The 13,309-nt window shown below is 38.7% G+C and overlaps 1 long non-coding RNA gene across 2 annotated transcripts in view; it reads left to right on the top strand.

The window, feature by feature from the left end:
- The window catches only part of LOC127489227 (uncharacterized), a 246,948-nt gene extending 234,014 nt beyond the window's left edge, over positions 1-12,934 (top strand). For both annotated transcript variants that reach the window (XR_011386953.1, XR_011386954.1), the window contains one exon: positions 5,027-12,934. This is a non-coding gene — a long non-coding RNA (uncharacterized lncRNA). The remainder of the gene's footprint in view (positions 1-5,026) is intronic.
- Positions 12,935-13,309: the final 375 nt, after the last annotated feature.

Here is a 13,309-nt window from a genome sequence, read left to right as displayed (position 1 = left end):
ATACTACAAACACCTTCTGTGTCTCAGATATGTGCTACATGCTATTCCATTTAATACTTAATTCACATGAGGTTAGTGATAGTATATCCATTTTAAAGGTGGGAGCCCCATCCGGCAATTCATGGAGTTTAAATTTAGCTGATTTCTGCTTAAAGTCCCAACATGTACTCTCTGAAGGTAAACTGAATAAGGCTCATAGGAATAGCCCAAGATAGTAAAATGTGCATTAATAAAGGAGTAGTGGTCATTTAGTCATTTTAGAAATGTTGGTCATTCTGGTTTTAACTTTCATTTTTTTAAGGACAGAGAGACATTTTCCATCAATTGGTTTACTCCCTGAATGTCTCCAAAACATCTAGTGTGGGCATAGATTGTAACCAAGTGTCTGGATCTCCATCCTGGTCTCTCACATGGATGGCAGAGACCCAAGCATTTGAGCTATCTATCACCTGCTACCTCCTGAAGTACGCATTGGCAGGAAGTTTGATCGGAAGCAGAGGAGTCAGGGACTGAAACGCAGGCACTCCAGTATGGAAAGCTGTGTCTCAGCAGCTACACCAGATGCCCACCATGAAATCAGAATGGCTTAGACTCAGGATGTTGACAGGAAGCATGGCTTTGAACCCCCCGTCCTTAATTCCTAGGATACACTTGCTCTCTTCCAGAAGAAACATTAGGCCCTGGTACCACAAGGAATCTTAAGAACGTAGTCCTTGGTGCTCTGTATATCAGAACTGACCATATAAAATTCTCCATTATCTAATTGCAGGAAAAAATTGTTTTAGTCATTTTCTCATTTCCAAACATCACCTTATTTCTTAATTAAAAGCCTTGGCGACTCATGACAAGAGCCTAGGGTGATTACTGATGCCATAAACAAGAGTGTCAATTTGTTAAGTCAACAACAGAAGTCACTGTGCACTTACTCCTCATGTAGGATCTCTGTCCTTAATGTGCTGTACATTGTGATGTAATGCTATAACTAGTACTGAAACAGTATTTTTCACTTTGTGTTTCTATGTGGGTGCAAACTGTTGAAATCTTTACTTAATGTATGCTAAAATGATCTTCTGTATATAAAGAGAATTGAAAATGAATCTGGATGTGAATGGAAAGGGGGAGGGAGAGGGAAAGGGGAGGGTTGCAGGTGGGAGGGAAGTTATGGGGGGGGGAAGCCATTGTAATCCATAAGCTGTACTTTGGAAATTTATATTCATTAAATAAAAGTTAAAAAAAAAAAGACTTACTGCTACCTGTCTTTGTCATCAAGAGCTCCTACATGATTATTTTTAAAAGGGATGCAAAAGATGTTTTCTCAGGTAGTATTCCCTTGTTTCTTTATTGGCCATCATCATAAAAGGTAGAGGACTGGCTGGAGCTGTGGCACCCGCATTCCTATAGGTGCTGGTTTGAGTATAGGCAGCTCCACTAATCCAGCTCCCTGCTGGTGTGCCTGGGAAAGCAGTTGAAGATGGACCAAGTGCATAGGCCCCTGTACCCACGTGGGAGACCCAGAGGAAGTTCATGGCTTGGGATTGGCTCAGCTCTGGCCATTGCAACCACTTGGGGAAGGAACCAGTGGATGGAAGACCTCTCACTCTGTCTCTCTCTCTAACTGCGCCTCTCAAATAAATAAATAAATATTTTAAGAATTGTATAAAAAATAAAAAGTAGATGACTAGGTGACTGCCAAGCTATACCGAGCAGTATAGCCAGTGCCCACGTCATTCATCTATTCATCCATGTAGGACTGCACTTTTTGACTGTCTCATGGGAATCTAGCACTGTTCATGTCATGGGAAACTCACTGAGGAATGAAAGAAAAGCCCTCACCTTCTGGGAGCTTCTCCGATGGAGGACTGGGGCTGACATAGTTCTTTACAAGTGTGATTAAGTCTTTTACAGGAGGTAATGGATGGTAGTAGAGTGGTCCAAGTGGAGTAGAATGCCCGCCAAAGCCCAAAGGGGCACCTGTGGTAGCAATTTCCATACAGAGGTAAAGAGCTCAAAATTCAGCTTTTGACAAGATACCTCTGGTACCCAAAGACTTAAATTTTCAGCAATTTTAACACATCTCTAATGAGTATTTAATTGATTGATGTTCCTCTATGTTCTTGTTTGGAAGCCAGTATTGCATTGTAGTGGATTTAGATATTCTCAGATTTGAAATACGAGTCAACCCAAGGAAGGTGGTCTCAATTTCCTCACCTTAAAATGAGGATAAAAAAGCATAACTCTTATACCTGTTGTATAACTCTAATGTATGTGCAACCTTTATCCCAGTTTCTGACGTACAATAAGGGTAAAATAAATGGGAGAAAATATGCTTATGGCAGTGATTAGCATTAGGAACAAACATGTTTTGCTTTATATGTATCACATAAATGACCATTAAGGGGACTACTGTCGCTCCCCCTCTTCGTGGAGGAACGACACTAAGCCCTGCCTAGGCTTCATATCCGAGTCACGGCACCATTATGTCGCTCCCCCTCTTCGTGGAGGAACGACACAGGACCCTGCGCTGTTCTTTCGTCTGCTCGGCCCTCCCCGGGTTTGCTGCTGGTTCTTCCCGGGTTGGCTACCATCCCTTCCACCTCCGTGGAAGGGCGGTTCCCCCTGCCCCACATTCCCCACTTCCGCGGGGGAGCGGCACACCACCGGCTGGCTCTCTCGGGGGCTGCACAGGTGTTCCTTCAGATAGATGTTCCCCTTAGATGTTCCTGGTGCATGTTGTCTCTCTCCTCCTTTATAGTCCTCTTCCGCCAATCCCAACTCTGCTACCCACATGCCGAGTACGCTGCTCTCCTCCAATCAGGAGTAGGTCCTACAGTTTATTGGTTGAACTGGAGGCAGCTGTGTAGAAGCTGTTTCTCCCTTCTCAGTGCTATATTGTGGGAGAGCAGATGCATAGAATAAGTCTTAATTCCAGTAACTTAGTCTAGTCCGAGTTGCTCCCCACAACTACATTGTGGCACAGCAGGTAAGTCATTGCTTATGATGTACTTCCATATTGGAGTACCAGTTTGAGTCCTGGCTACTCTGCTCCCCATCCAGCTTCCTGCTAGTAAGCCTGGGAAGGCAGCAGATTATGGCCCAAGTGCTTGGGCCTCTTTCACCCACAAGGGAGACCCTATGGAGTCCCAGGTTCCTGGCTTTGGTCTGACCAAGTCCTGGCTATTGTGGCTATTTGGGGAGTGAACACTGATAGGAGATATGCTCTCCCTCTCCCTCTCCCTCTCCCCTCTTCTTATCCTTCCTTCCCTCCATCTCCGTCCCTCTCTCCTCTTCTTATCCTTCCTTCCCTCCATCTCCGCCCCCCCTTTCCTCCTCTCCCATCTCTTCCTCTCTTTGAAATAAGTAAATAAATCTTGAAAAAAGTGACAGTTAAACATTCTTCATAATTATAATTGCTTTTCTCAACCTTTCAGGTAATCTTCTCATATTTGGCTATTGCTTTACTTACAACTTTAAAGCTTTTACTTCTATCCTCGCCTCCACTGACTAATGTCTTGACACAAAATGAAGGAGATGCAGTGCCTTTTCTAGTCTTAATTTCTGTAGACTAAACATGTTCAAACTGTCTGAATTTTTTTAACCAATGAAAGAATAGAGAGAGCATTGTAGAATTTTAAAACTTGAAGGGACTTTAAACCCAAAGTCCAGTAGCTATCAGTAACTGAAGTTGGTCTAGAACCGAGGTCCCTAGATTCCTACCCAGAGTTAAAAAATGAAATGCACATGATTGTAGTAAGCGGAAAATAGAAATATAAAAATGTGGTTAGTTTGGGTATTCAAGTGACTCTGTCCAGTGGGAGCAGCACGGTGGACTTTGATTAGAGGCCAGTTTGGGTCCATCATGGTCTGGTTCCCTGAAATTCATGCAAGAACAAGATGCTGACACATGTGTAATGGGCAGTTCCAACATCGTCTTGCCACAGACGGAGGAATTTCCCCTTGAAGTTGTGTCAAATACTCTCCCCCATGTCAACTACTAGAAAGAATGGTGAAGACTTTGGTTAAGCTCAACTCAAAATACATTTTCTTAGAACATGGTTAGTCCTACAACCAAGGGAACTTTTGGAACAAATTTATATGACCAAAGAGACTATGGAATGCATGATTCTCCCATACAACTTTTCTTATTCCCTGTAAATCTTAAAATTTTTACTGTTGATGATCACAGAGTAAGGTGTTAAGCAGAAGTGGCTCTCTTTGTGCCCTGACAATGACTCTTTCTGCATACTGGAGCCCAAGGGCATTGGAACATTAAGAGTTGTGGTAGTTCCCAGCACAGATATAAGGGTGAGACTTCTCATCTGGCCATAAGTATAAGTCAAGCAAAGCAAAACTTTTATTCTTTTGGAGTATGGACAGAAAATCATTACAGATATGAGATACTTGCCTTCTTTTTTCTTGCATGAAATTTGTATAGATCATCAATCTTTTTTTTTTAACTTTTATTTAATGAATATAACTTTCCAAAGTACAGCTTATGGATTACAATGGCTTCCCACCCATAACGTCCCTCCCACCCGCAACCCTCCCCTTTCCCACTCCCTCTCCCCTTCCATTCACATCAAGATTCATTTTCGATTATCTTAATATACAGAAGATCAGTTTAGCATACATTAAGTAAAGATTTCAACAGTTTGCTCCCACACAGAAACATAAAGTGAAAAATACTGTTTGAGTACTAGTTATAGCTTTAAATCACAATGTACAGCACATTAAGGACAAAGATCCTACATGAGGAGTAAGTGCACAGTGACTTCTGTTGTTGACTTAACAAATTGACACTCTTGTTTATGGCCTCAGTAATCACCCTAGGCTCTTGTCATGAGTTGCCAAGGCTATGGAAGCCCCCTGAGTTCACTGACTCTGATCATATTTAGACAAGGCCATGGTCAAAGTGGAAGTTCTCTCCTCCCTTCAGAGAAAGGTACCTCCTTCTTTGATGACCTGTTTTTCCACTGGGATCTCACTCACGGAGATCTTTCATTTAGTTTCTTTTTTTTTTTTTCCCCAGAGTGTCTTGGCTTTCCATGCCTGAAATACTCTCATGGGCTTTTCAGCCGGATCCGCATACCTTAAGGGCTGATTCTGATCTATTATGAACACATAATCATCCTGGGCACTGTGATGGGATGTAAAAAATTGTTGCTCCCTCAACTTTAGAATACAGTTGAAGTATATACTTATATATGTAAGTATCAATGTGACTGACAACTCAGATGGTAAGTAATTGTTGAACATGAGGCTGAAGAAGTCTACTCTTCCCAAATTATTACACACACACACACTCACACACACACACACATTTCAATAATATTATTTGAACTAGAAAGGAATTCTTCTGCAAGTAACAGAATATGTGAGCAGCAGGGCATATACCAACTGGAGTTTGCTTTTATAATAAACCAAAAAACCTGAGATAGGCAATCGCTGATCTTAGTTCAGTGTTTGGAACATATGATTCTCCTGTCCTACAGAAACAAAAGGTTAAGATCTTGATTTTAAAAGAGATAGAGAAAGAGCCTGCATGATTTTGAGAATACACTCCTCCCATGGGACCTGATTGGAAAGACAGCCGATTAAGGAGTGGTGGAATAAATTTCTTTGGGGGTATTCTTAAAAGCCATCTGCTGACAAATGTTTGATTTCAAACAATATGCCCAGCTGTCTTTTCTACATCATGACCACTATACCTCCAAGCATAACATTTTTGTTTCATGCTGGAAAAGGATGAAAGTGGAAGGCACATGTGCCAACCAACTCTTTGAAAATGCAGATTTTCAATTTGGGCCATTGGTTGCAACTAGATTGTATATGAAGGCTTCCAAAAAAGGCTTGAAGACTGGGAGACTAGATTGCTATATTTGGCCTAAATAACTCATCGCTGGAGGCTGGCACATCACTATTCTGAAAAATTATGTAGATCTATTATCAAAGAGTAAAGTTGGGTTGGGTAGTGTGCATCCACTATCAATATATTCATCATTGTGCATTTTTCTTGCTATTCACTTTAATTAGAGGAGAAAATACCCCATAGTTTATAGTCAATTATTTAAGTGTTTTTCAATTCTAATATACTAAGCACTCCTGCAGTGCAGAAATGGAATCTTTCCTTTCTGTTGCAGGATTTACCACAGAGCATAGAACATACATGCTGCTTACTGTTCTATTGAATCACTTTAAATTAAGGGTATTAAAAAAGCATATTGAAGTCTAGAATTAAAGTACTGAATTATCATGGTTTAGATATATATAGGATGTGAAGTGGAAATAAGCTAATACAAAAGGTTAGATTTGGATTTAAATTTCATCATAAAGAATGGATAGGGTCCATGTCTGATTTCATTTTATGACACCAATAACACTTTGAACAGCATATTTCACCAATAAGAGTACGTACTATTTTTTGAACTAAGTTAAATTTGAATAGAAGGAAAACACAGGATAGGACATTTAAAAATAAAAGTTCTTATGTAGGAAGTGCAAACAGGTCTCCCTTTCTTCCTCTCCCCTTCCTTCCTCCCTCAACTATAAGCTTAAGTTCACAGTGTTATTTGATGTTCAACTTGTAGGTACTCTCAGGCTTTGGGTCTTAGTGGAACATATTGTTGATTCTTTGGACTGAAAACAGGGATGTTTTCCACCTGCATACAATCAGGATCTGGTGTTTGTCCAATATTAATTTGAGCCATACAGATGACAGATTTGGCAAATATAAGAGCAGTTACTTTTGGACAAACTGAGCTATGCTACAGACTTTGTTGAGAATGCCTGTTATCCAGAGGTTAAAAGGATTATTGTTTTTTAAGTCTTTGAGAAGATCCTCCACTTCCAGCATGTGATGCCGTGATGGCCTCTGCTTTATATCATAGAGGTCATGTCAGCAGAGTTAAATTACTGAGGCCTTGACAAAGATTCAGTTGGTGTTGTAGGCCACATGTATAGATGTATTACTAATAGTAATCTATAGGTTTGGAACTAAATGACAGAATATCTTATTGATTTATTTGCTTCAAGGGAATATAACTCCTTAACCTTACAGGTTTTTTGAATCTTAATGAAAAAAATTAAACTAAGCAATCCTTTGGAATTAATTGATGCACTTCCAAAGTCCATCAGCAGTTCTGAAATCACTGAGACATTTCCTTTATAGAGATGTTCGTTTTGCTAGAACAGGAATGCCATAAGTAGAGAATAAAAGAATATCAAAGTCGTAAAAAGGCTGATGTTAACACAGAGAATATGAGTAACTCTTACCTCTAGCCAAAGAATCTTGGTTGAGTCCAAACAAGATACCTTTATTGCCCTTGCCAGTCAGGACTAAATAGTTTTCAATTAGGCCACATCTCTCATGCTTAAACTGATATTTTGAAAATACTTTTAAGAAAATATTACTACTCTGTTTATAAAATTCAGTTTTCTAATTAAAAACAGGTTCCATGTGACAAGAACTACATTCCATATAACAGTTTTGTTGCATTTGAAGCAGAGAGTATTTAATAATTATTACATAAGTGTAACCTAGCCAAATAAGTCTGTCACTTCCTATCAGAGTTTATTATGAGAATATAGAGGACTACATGAGTTAAAAACTGCACCTTACTGCTAATATTATGGAATAATGTCTTATATTATGAATGTCTTACTTTTCTCTTGAATAAAAGAAATTAGAAGAGAGACAGTCCAGAATGAGTGTGATAGATATATGCTATCATCAATGCTCTGGGCCCCTTTTATCTTTTTGCTTCACTCTCCTTAACACATGGCATCCATCCTCAAGATCCCAAGATGGTAGCTGGGGGTCTTGCTGTCATATCCATGTTGCAGAAAGAAAAAGAGGGAAGAGTGGATGAAAAAAGGCATGCCTCCCAACCTGGTGAGATCCTGTAAAGAATTTGTATGCAAGTTCCACCCAGAAATTTATCTCTATGTGCAATTGACTAGTTTTAGAGTCAGGAAAACCTGGGAAGTATCCCATAGCTGCTCCTGCCTCTATAGTCAATAATATAGAATTTTTGCTACTTAGAAAAAAAGAGAAGATGGATGTTGTCAGTGCAGTCAGCAAACTCTGCTGCAGACTGTGTAGGACAGAGCAGGCTGTAGGAAAGGTGCCAGCTTTTACTAATTGTTGAGTCACTTGCTAAGTCTTGGATGATTTAATTAACACTTTTTAAAAGAAATGTTTTATTTATTTGAAAGTCAAATTTACAGATAGAGAGCAGGAAAGAAAGAGAGAGAGAGAGAGAGAGACATCTTGCACTAGCTAGTTAACTCCCCAAATGGCCATAACAGCTGGGACTAGGCCCGGCCAAAACCAGGAAGTTTATCCTGGTCTTCCACGTGGTTGCAGAAGCCCAAAGACTTGGCTATCTTCAGGTTCTTTTCCCAGACGCATTAGTTGGAAGCTGGCCTGGAAGTGGAGCAGCTGAGAATGAAACCGGCACCCAAATGGGTTAACCAACATTGCCAGCGGCAGTTTAACCCATTAAGGCACAGTGTCAGCCCCCATTTGACACTCCTAATTATCAGTTGTCTCATATATAAAATCTGATTTTCTCATAAGAATATTGCAGCAATATCTTCAAAATCATATAAGATGTCTCACAGATTAATGGGGCATTTGGTGGCAACTTCTACTTCTCTCTGTGTGTTTTATTAAGAAAATGCTATGTTGACATCTTATAATGACAAAAAATAATGACACTGAAAAACAGTAAGAATCTGAAAATATGGGTTGGAAATTTGAACTAGGAGTTAAGAAGCTCGTGTTACATATGGGAAGACCTGGGTTTGAATTTCAGTTCTGGCTCCTGACTCCAGCTTCCTGCTAGTGGAGACGCTGGGAAGCAGAAGTTATAATGCAAGTAAGTGAGTTCTATTCACCTCCCATGGGCTGGGTAGTTTTTAGTTCATCACTTCCACCTGGCCATTACATTGCCGCAATTTTTGGAGTAAATCAGTGGATGGGAGCTTTCTATTCATGTTTATCTTTCTCTCTCTCTGTCTCTCTCTGCCCCGCTGCCCAACATTCTCTTGTCTTGACACAAACTCCCAAGTTCTCTATCCACCAGGAATATGAGCAGACATCATTGTCCCACTCAAAAACAGATTTTTAAGGCCATCAGAGGGAACTAATTTTTTTCTGCCAGCTTATCTCTTTTTTTAAGATTTATTTATTTATTTAAAACTCAGTTACACAGAGAGGAGGTGATTCAGAGAGAGAGAGAGAGAGAGAGAGAGTTCTTCCATCTGCTAGTTCACTCCCCAGTTGGCCACAATGGCTGGAGTTGTGCCGATCCGAAGCCAGGTGCTTCTTCCAGGTCTCCCACAGTGGTGCAGGGGCCCAAACACTTGGGCCATTTCCACTGCTTTCCCAGGCCATAGCAGAGAGCTGGATTGGAAGTAGAGCAGCCAGGTCTCGAACTGGAGCCCATATGGGATGCCAGCTCTGCAGGCACTGAACCCGCTTTGCCAGAGCGCCAGCTCTTCTTTTTCATTGTACAATGTCACCATCTGACCTTGATCTACTCAAGATGTCTCCAGCTCCCTTTTATAGTCCTACGTTTTCTTACTTTTTTTCATTAGTACTCATTATCATCAAACATTGTATCCATTTTACATGTTTTTATTATTTCTGTCTCCTTCTACTAAAACTGTTTAAGAATACTGATTTGTATATTTTTCTTTGTTTTATTCATATTGTATAGCCAGTTCCCTGGAGAACATCCAGTAGCTGGATAATAAACATCTTTAAAAAAATGAACAAATGAATTGCTCATGCACTTTCTATACCTCTGTCCTGCTTGACATTTTTCCATTTGTTCTTACTACCTTCTTATGTAATATACTCTTGGCTTTTGTTTAATTTTTCCAATAAAGGCAAAGATGGTTTCTTTTTAAATTTTTATTAATATAAAGAGAACAGATTTCATGTATTTCATGGGTACAACTCTAAGAAGATAAATATTCTTCATACTCTCTCTCCTTTCCTCAGTATCTCTCCTTCTTTCCTTTCTTTTTTCATTTAATTTTTATAAAAACAATTTCAGTATTCTCTATAATCACAGGCTTAATCCATCACTCACCATAATATTCAACAAGCAAAAAAGTAGAAAGGCTACAGTTCCACAGGAGTATAAACAAGGACAAAAATATCAATCAAATCACAGAATGTACATTTTATTCCTATAAATTTGTATATTTTATATTAACTACCACATATCACAGAAAACATATTACATTTTTTGGGGACTATCTTATTTCTCTAAATGCTAGGATTTCCAATTGTACCCATCTGTTGAAAAGACAGATTTTAATTCTTTATTTTTTACTGAATAGTATTCCATGATTTGTGTATATCACATTTTCTTTATCCAGTCATTAGTTGATGGACATCTGGGTTGATTCCATATCTTAGCTATTGTGAATTGAGCTGCAGTTAACAAGGGATAAAAATAGCTATGTGGATGTATTTTGTTTAGGTAAATTACTAGCAGTAAAATGGCAAGATCATATGGTAGATCTGTTTTCAGATTTCTCAGAAACTTCATACTGTTTTCATAATGGCTGTAATAGTTTACATTCTAACCATCAGTTTATTAAGGGACTTTTTCTTCACCTCTTTCACAGCATTTACTATTTTTGTATGACAACCATTCTTACTAGGGTGGGGTGAAAACTCATTGTGGTTTTTATTTACATTTTCCTAATGGCTAGTGATTCTGAGCAGTTTTTCATCTGTCTATTTCCATTTGTATTTCATCCTTTGAACAATGCCTGTTTGTGTCCTTTGCCCACTTCTTGACTGGATTGCGTATTATGTTGTCAATGAGTTTCTTGAGCTCTTTATTGATCCTAGATATTAATCATTTATCAGTTGCATACTCTGGAAATATTTTCTTCCATTCTGTCAGTTGCCTCTTCACTTTGTTGAGTGTTTACTGTGCAGAGCAGAAGCTTCTTGGCTTGTCATAATTTGATTTGTCTACTTTTGCTTTTATTGTTGCATTTCAGGGGTCTTTCTAAGAAGTCTTTGCCTATGCCAGTATCTTCTTAAATTTCCCCAATGTTCTCTAGTAATTTGATGATAATAGGCCATAGATTAAGGTTCTTTATCCATATAGAGTTGATTTTTGTTTAAGGTGTAAGGTAGGAGTCTTGTTTCATCTTTCTGCATGAGTAGATCCTGTCTCAAGGTTTTGATTAGTTGGATGTAGCTGCAAGGATTAATTTTGGGGGTTCCCATTCTGTTCCTTTTTTCTACATGTCTATTTTCATTCCAAAACCATGTTGTTTTTATCATAACTGCTGTGTACTAGATCTTGAAATCTGGCATTGTGATGCCTTCAGATATGTTTTTGCTGTTTAAGGTTGCTTTAGCTATTTGGTGTCTCTTGTGTTTCCACATGAACTTTAACATTATTTTTTCTAGATCTGTGAAAAACCCTTCTTGCTATTTTGATTGGGATAACATTAATTCTGTAAATTGTTTAGGTTAATACGGACATTTTGATGTCATTAATTCTTCCAATACATGAACATGTTAGATTTTTCCATTTTTATGTGTCCTCTTTTATTTATTTCTTTGATGGTTTGTAACTTTCATTGTAAAGTACTTTCATATCCTCGATAAATTTATTCCAAAGTGTTTAAGATTTTTGTAGCTATTTTGAATGGTACTGATAGTACAAATTCTTTCTCAGCCATGATATTTTCTGTATATACAAAGGTTATTGATTTTTCTGTGTTAATTTTATATTCTGCAACTTTACTAAATACTCTTATGAGTTCCGATAATCTCTTAGTGGAGCATTTTGGTTTCCCCATATATAGCATCATCTCATCTGAAAACAGGTATGATTTGACTTCTTCCTTTCCAATTTGTATCATTTATTTCTTTTTCTTGCCTAGTGGCTCTGGTTAAAACTTCCAGAACTATACTGAATAGCAATGGTGAGAGTGGACATCTCTGGTTCAGGATCTTAGTGAAAATGCTTTCAACTTTTCCCCATGAAGTATGATGCTGGTTGTGGGTCTGTCATACAGTGTCTTGATTGTGTTGAAGAATGTTCTTTCTATGCCCAATTTGCCTAAAGTTTTTATCAGGAGAGGATGTTGTATTTACTCAAATGCTTTCTCTGTATCTATTTAGAAAATCATTTAGTTTTTATTCCTCAGTTTGTTAATGTGATTTATCATATATTTTGATTCGTATATGTTGGACCATCCCTGCCTACCAGTGATAAATCTCACTTGTTCTGGGTGAATGATCTTTCTGATGTATTTTTTTTATTTTTTCAAATCACATATTTTATTATAGCAATCAAAACATTAAAGGATGTCCCATAGCCTACAACATACAGTGTAAAGTCCATAGCACAACATGCAAAAGTTTTTAATGACTTGATAGCCCATTTCTTTTTATTGCTGAGTAATAATACTCCATTGGATAGCTGTAGCATTTTGTTTTTTCCATTCAGCTTTGGAAGGACATGTTGGTTGCTTCTACTTTTTGGCAGTTATAAATAAAGTAGCTGTAAACATGAATGTTCAGCTTTTTTTTTTTTTTTGCAGAAACCTTTTATTTAAGGTATACAAACTTAATGCATTTCATAAATACAACATTAGAAAGAAGGTGATTCTTCCCACCATACTTGCTCTCCCACCTACACTTCCACTCTTACTACTCTTCTCTCTCCTATTCCAATTATTATTTTTTTTACTAAGACCTATTTTCAATCAATTTTATACACAGACAATTAACTCTAGGCCAAGTAAAAAGTTCAACAAATACTATGAAAAAAAAAAAAAAAAAACCTGTTCCTGAATAGTGGAGATAAGGGCTGTTCAAAGTCATGGCATCTCAAAGTGTCAATTTCATTTCTGTAGATTACCTTTTAGGTACTCTATTAGTTACCACAGATCAGGGAGAACATGGTTTTTTTTTTTTTTTTTTTTTTTTTTTTTTTTTTTTTTTTTTTTAAACAGGCAGAGTGGACAGTGAGAGAGAGAGACAGAGAAAGGTCTTCCTTTGCCATTGGTTCACCCTCCAATGGCCGCTGCGGCTGGCGCACTGCGGCCGATGCACCGCGCTGATCCGATGGCAGGAGCCAGGAGCCAGGTGCTTTTCCTGGTCTCCCATGGGGTGCAGGGCCCAAGCACTTGGGCCATCCTCCACTGCACTCCCTGGCCACAGCAGAGAGCTGGCCTGGAAGAGGGGCAACCGGAACAGAATCCGGCGCCCCAACCGGGACTAGAACCCAGTGTGGGGGCACCGCTAGGCAGAGGATTAGCCTAG

The sequence above is a fragment of the Oryctolagus cuniculus genome, chromosome 2, assembly GCF_964237555.1.
Source record: "Oryctolagus cuniculus chromosome 2, mOryCun1.1, whole genome shotgun sequence".
Classification (NCBI taxonomy): Eukaryota; Metazoa; Chordata; class Mammalia; order Lagomorpha; family Leporidae; genus Oryctolagus; species Oryctolagus cuniculus.
Note: the sequence above shows the minus strand (reverse complement) of the source record. Positions and strands in the feature narration are given on the sequence as shown.